Genomic DNA, 6,000 nt, shown 5'->3' on the forward strand with positions numbered 1-6,000 from the left:
AAAACAGTCCCAGGCAGGTACTTCAGGAGGAATTCCAGAAGGCTATATTGTTATCACAGGAGATGACAGCTCCATAAGTGTTATTGCTCCTGAAGACCTTCCACTGGGACAAGATGTGGAGGTGAAAGACAATGATATTGATTATTCTGACCCTATGCAGGCCTATGCTAATGCGTCTTAGTTCTTTTTTTAAATGTTTAAAAAGTACAAAAAAGGAAAAATTAAGATATAAAAAATACATTTATGCAGCTGTAAAAAGTGTGTTTGTGTTTTAACCTAAGTAGTATTACAAAAGAGTCCAAAAGTTAAAAATAATTAAAAAGCTTATAAAGTAAAAATGTTACAGTAAGCTAAGATTAATTTATTATTGAAGAAAAAATTTTAAAAAATAAATCTAGTGTAGCGTGTGTACAGTGTTTGTAAAGTCTATAGTAGTCTACAGTAATGTCTTAGGCCTTCACATTCACTTCCTACTCATTCACTAACTCATCCAGGGCAACTTACAGTCCTGTAAGTTCTATCCATGGTAAATGCCCTATCCAGCTGTAGCATTTAAAAAAATCTTTTATACCAAAATTTTACTGTACCTTTTTATTTTTAGATATGTTTAGTTACATAAATACTTACCATTGTGTTACACTGATTACAGTATTCATTACAGTAACATACTGTACCGGTTTGTAGCCTAGGAGCAATAGGCTATACCATATAGCCTAGGTGTGTAGTAGGTTATACCATACAGGTTTGTGTAAGCTGACTCTGTGATGTTCGCACAAAAACAAAGTCACCTAATGATGCATTTCTTAGAATGTATCCCCATCGTTAAGTGACACATGACTGTATATGTGCTAATATATTTTATGTATTAGATACATTATAAAACATGCCCTGACATGAAAATTAAATGAGGACAATACAAAAATGATTATAAATAGAATTTCTGAGATTGTCTTCCTGTGGATTCTTTTCCTGGGCTGTGTACACCCCCTGTTTAGAGCTTGTTGGCCAAATGAGGTGTGAGCAACTCGAGAGAGGGAGACTGGCAAGTAGGAGGGCTGATGGCTTTGGGGAAAGGAATAGCACCGTGAGGTTAAGGCATAGACATGGGGCTCAAAGAGAGAGTGACACGAGTTTCTTAGGACCAAAGAGAAAAGAGGGAAAAAGAATGCAGTAAGCTGAAACGAAGCAAAAAGAAGAGAAGAAAGGCTGTGTAGCTTGGGGCTGGGGGAATAAGTAGGGTGATTAAAAGAACTGGTGAGTGCTCATTGAGGTGGAGCTTACAGAGAGAAAGGGAGCTAGAAATTCTGGTTGGAGTGGATCTGGCTTATGTGGACCCAGCTAAGAGAGCAGCATGAGGCTGGCTTGTGATTTACCTACTGTTCATATGAGGTACACCCCATAGTCATACAGTGATGACTGACAGCTTGTGCTCAATTGCAGAGTACAGGATGGGAAGGGCTTACGTGAGACTGGAAAGAGGGAAACTCATAAATCTCAAGGGAGAATGTTGCACTGATTCTGATAGGCTTATAGGTCACAGGACACTGTGGCTCAGTGTTAGCTTTTTGAGTCATTTGATAACAGCACTAGGGTGACCAGTCATCCTGGTTTGCTCAGGACTGTCCTGGTTATGTGACTGAAAGTCCCAGGTCCCAGAAAACCCCTTAGTTTCAGGCAGTGGTGCTTCAAAACACTCGTAGTAAAGGTCCCGTAGAGGGACTGCGTTTTCCAAATCAAAGTGTTTAAATGCATGAATGGAGGAGGCATTTCCCCTCTGACTTTTTAGGTTACACAGAAATTTTTTTTTTAGGCCGGGCGCGGTAGCTCACACCTGTAATCCCAGCACTTTGGGTGGCCAAAGTGAGCTTATTGCTTGAGCTCAGGAGTTTGAGACCAGCCTGGACAACATGCCGAAACCCCATCTCTACAAAAGAATACAAAAATAGCTGGGCATGGTGGCGTGTGCCTGTAGTTCTAGCTACTTGGGAGGCTGAGGTGGGAGGATCACTGGAGCCCAGGAGGTTGAGGCTGCAATGAACTGTGAGTATGGCACCATTGCACTCCAGCCAGGTCAACAGAGCAAGACCCTGTCTCAAAAATTTTTTTTTTAAATATAAAATTAAATCACCTTTAGTTAATGTATATAATAAATTAACTTTGTGATGACACTAAGATGGGAGGAAATCCCGTGTGGGAAGTGTTAGGGCTGATGGCCATAGACATTTTCATTTACCCACCACACGTGCTTTATCTAAGCTGCTTTCAGTATCAGGAGCGGACTCTGTTTCCTGCTCTCAGGAATCACGAGGAGAGTGAGACAAGAGAGCAAACAAGGTAGGGAGGGCTGGTTTCTGTTTGACTAGCTGTAGGCCTGCTCACCTTCCTGCCACCTCCCAATGTTCATCAACTGCAGGTTCACCTTTAGGTGCTTTTATTCAGGGGAGCTGAGAACTTACTCAAAGGGTTTCTGAGTCATGGGGACAATTAAGACTCCAACCTGCATTTTCTTCCACAAAGGTTTTCTTTAAGTTACAATGTTTATTTTTTTATTTTCACAGAAGTAATATAAACGATAATATAAAAGTGAAAGAATAAAAAATTTACAAAAAATCCAAAAGAGGAATAGGTGGAGCACAGGGGGTTTTTAGGGCAGTGAAACCACTGTATGATGCTATGATGGTGGATACATTACACATTTGTCATTATACATGTGTCCAAACTCATAAAGTACACAACACCAACAGTAAACCCTAAAGTAAACTATGAACTGTGGATGATAATGATGTGTCAATGAAGGTTCGTCAATAGCAAGAAATGTACCACTCTGTGGGGGATGTTGATAATGGGGGGAGGCTCTTAATGTGTGGGATATAGGGGCACAGTGTATATGGAAAATATGTCTACCTTCCTCTCAGTTTTGCTGTGAACCTAAAACCGCTCTAAAAAAGCAAGTTCTAATAATAAATAAATAAAAGGAAAAATATTCCTCAAGCCAACAAAGCATAGAGAATAAACTCTGATTCCTCTAAGAGATACTATTGTTAATATTTTGTCTTTATTTACCTCTTGTCTTCTTTCCCTGAATACATACGTTTTACATATTTGGGATCAGACTGCAGGTACGCATTTTATTATGTTTTTTTTTCATTTAACTTTATATTTGTCAAAAATATTTTCTTCATTAAAACCCATTGCAAGCATAAATTTTAATATGTTATCATGTGGATATATCATGTTTATTTAACCTTTCTCTCACTGTTTATTTAGGTTTTTACCAATGTTTACTTTTCGAAAAATTGGAATCTTTGATTTTTGAAATCTTGATGGGAAGAAGTAGAAAAAAAGCCAGTATTTAAGTTGTAAGCAATTTTTAATCTCACTAGAGATATATGCTGTAATTGTCCTTCAGCATAAGCTGCATTTTGTTCTGGGCACCACCGTAACTAACACACTATAATTACACATATATAAAGTACATACCCACTTGCCATTTGGGGAGAAACTGTGTTGTTACACCCAAGCATAATGCAGATGTTTGTATACTTATAATCAAGTGTACTGATTTGTAAGGGACTCTCTCTTTTTTTGGTGTATGCTTGAGTCACAGTTGTATCTCTGCAGAATATGTTTATTTGTTTGGTAAGAAGAAGTAAATGGAGTAAAAAAATTTTTTTTTCTCAGTTTGAAATGAAACTGCTCTATGCCTAAAGAAAGACTTGTTCTCCTGAATGTAGCTATGCATGTCTACGTGCATATGTGGTTACCCAGAGCACTTGGCTTCTTAAGATCTAGATAAGATAGTTCTATCACTCATTCTATAGCTCATGGATCTCCAAAGTCCCACCCAAGATTTCTGCAGTTTCCTGAACAGCTTGGTTCTCATCATCTCTGCCTCTGAGATCCTGCTTCCTTGCACCTGTTTCTGTTACATACCATGTGCACCCAGATCTCACATCCAGCTTCTTCCTCAATTTCCACAATGCAAATTCACACAGAGCATCTAAATGTGAAGAAATGATAATAATGACCGCTGACATTTATTGAGTACTTACACCATACCAGGCATTATTCAAGAACTTCAGAGGTATAGCTCGATTGAATCTTCGTAACAACCCTATGAGATGGGCATTCTAAATATTCCAACTTTACAGGTAAAGAAAGTGAGGTACTGAGAGATTAGGTACAATTTATATGCAAGTATGTTTACTAAAGCATTCACTTATTCAAAAGATTAGTAAGCATTGTAATAATTTTGCAAAGTGGTGGGAATTCAATGGAGAAAAATACAGACATGGTATTGGCCCTCAGGAAGCCCACAGTTGAGAGGCAGGAAACAGACAATTAAATTATTAGAGGGAGCAGAGCAAGATGGTGGAATAGAAGCCTCTACCGATCGTCTCCGCACCCCACAAGGACACCAATTTAACGACTATCTACACAAAAAAATCACCTTCCTAAAAACTAAAACGAAAGCAAATACCCCAGTACCAGGTTTTAACTTTATATCACTGAAAAAGGCATAGAAGAGGTAGGAAAAACAGTCTTTATATATATATATATATATATATATTTTTTTTTATTATACTTTAAGTTCTAGGGTACATGTGCACAACATGCAGGTTTGTTACATAGGTATACATGTGCCATGTTGGTGTGCTGCACCCATTAACTCGTCATTTACATTAGGTATATCTCCTAATGCTATCCCTCCCCCCTCCCCCCACCCCACAACAGGCCCCGGTGTGTGATGTTCCCCTTCCTGTGTCCATGTTTTTCTCATTGTTCAATTCCCACCTATGAGTGAGAACATGCGGTGTTTGGTTTTTTGTCCTTGTGATAGTTTGCTGAGAATGATGGTTTCCAGCTTCATCCATGTCCCTACAAAGGACATGAACTCGTCATTTTTTATGGCTGCATAGTATTCCATGGTATATATGTGCCATATTTTCTTAATCCAGTCTATCATTCTTGGACATTTGGGTTGGTTCCAAGTCTTTGCTATTGTGAATAGTGCCACAATAAACATACGTGTGCATGTGTCTTTATAGCAGCGTGATTTATAATCCTTTGGGTATATACTCAGTAATGGGATGGCTGGGTCAAATGGTATTTCTAGTTCTAGATCCCTGAGGAATCACCACACTGACTTCCACAATGGTTGAACTAGTTTACAGTCCCACCAACAGTGTAAAAGTGTTCCTATTTCTCCATATCCTCTCCAGCACCTGTTGTTTCCTGACTTTTTAATGATGGCCATTCTAACCGGTGTGAGATGATATCTCACTGTGGTTTTGATTGGCATTTCTCTGATGGCCGGTGATGATGAGCATTTTTTCTTGTGTCTGTTGGCTGCATAAAGATCTTCTTTTGAGAAGTGTCTGTTCATATCCTTCACCCACTTTTTGATGGGGTTGTTTTTTTCTTGTAAATTTGTTTGAGTTCATTGTAGATTCTGGATATTAGCCCTTTGTCAGATGATTAGATTGCAAAAATTTTCTCCCATTTTGTAGGTTGCCTGTTCACTCTGATGGTAGTTTCTTTTGCTGTGCAGAAGCTCTTTAGTTTAATTAGATTCCATTTGTCTATTTTGGCTTTTGTTGCCATTGCTTTTGGTGTTTTAGACATGAAGTCCTTGCCCATGCCTATGTCCTGAATGGTATTGCCTAGGTTTTCTTTTAGGGTTTTTATGGCTTTAGGTCTAACATTTAAGTCTTTAATCCATCTTGAATTAACTTTTGTATAAGGTGTAAGGAAGGGATCCAGTTTCAGCTTTCTACATATGGCTAGCCAGTTTTCCCAACACCATTTGTTAAATAGGGAATCCTTTCCCCATTTCTTGTTTTTATCAGGTTTGTCAAAGATCAGATAGTTGTAGATGTGTGGTATTATTTCTGAGGCCTGTGTTCTGTTCCATGGGTCTATATCTCTGTTTTAGTACCAGTACTATGCTGTTTTGGTTACTGTAGCCTTGTAGTATAGTTTGAAGTCAGGTAGCGTGAT

Source organism: Symphalangus syndactylus, chromosome 10, assembly GCF_028878055.3.
Source record: "Symphalangus syndactylus isolate Jambi chromosome 10, NHGRI_mSymSyn1-v2.1_pri, whole genome shotgun sequence".
Classification (NCBI taxonomy): domain Eukaryota; kingdom Metazoa; phylum Chordata; class Mammalia; order Primates; family Hylobatidae; genus Symphalangus; species Symphalangus syndactylus.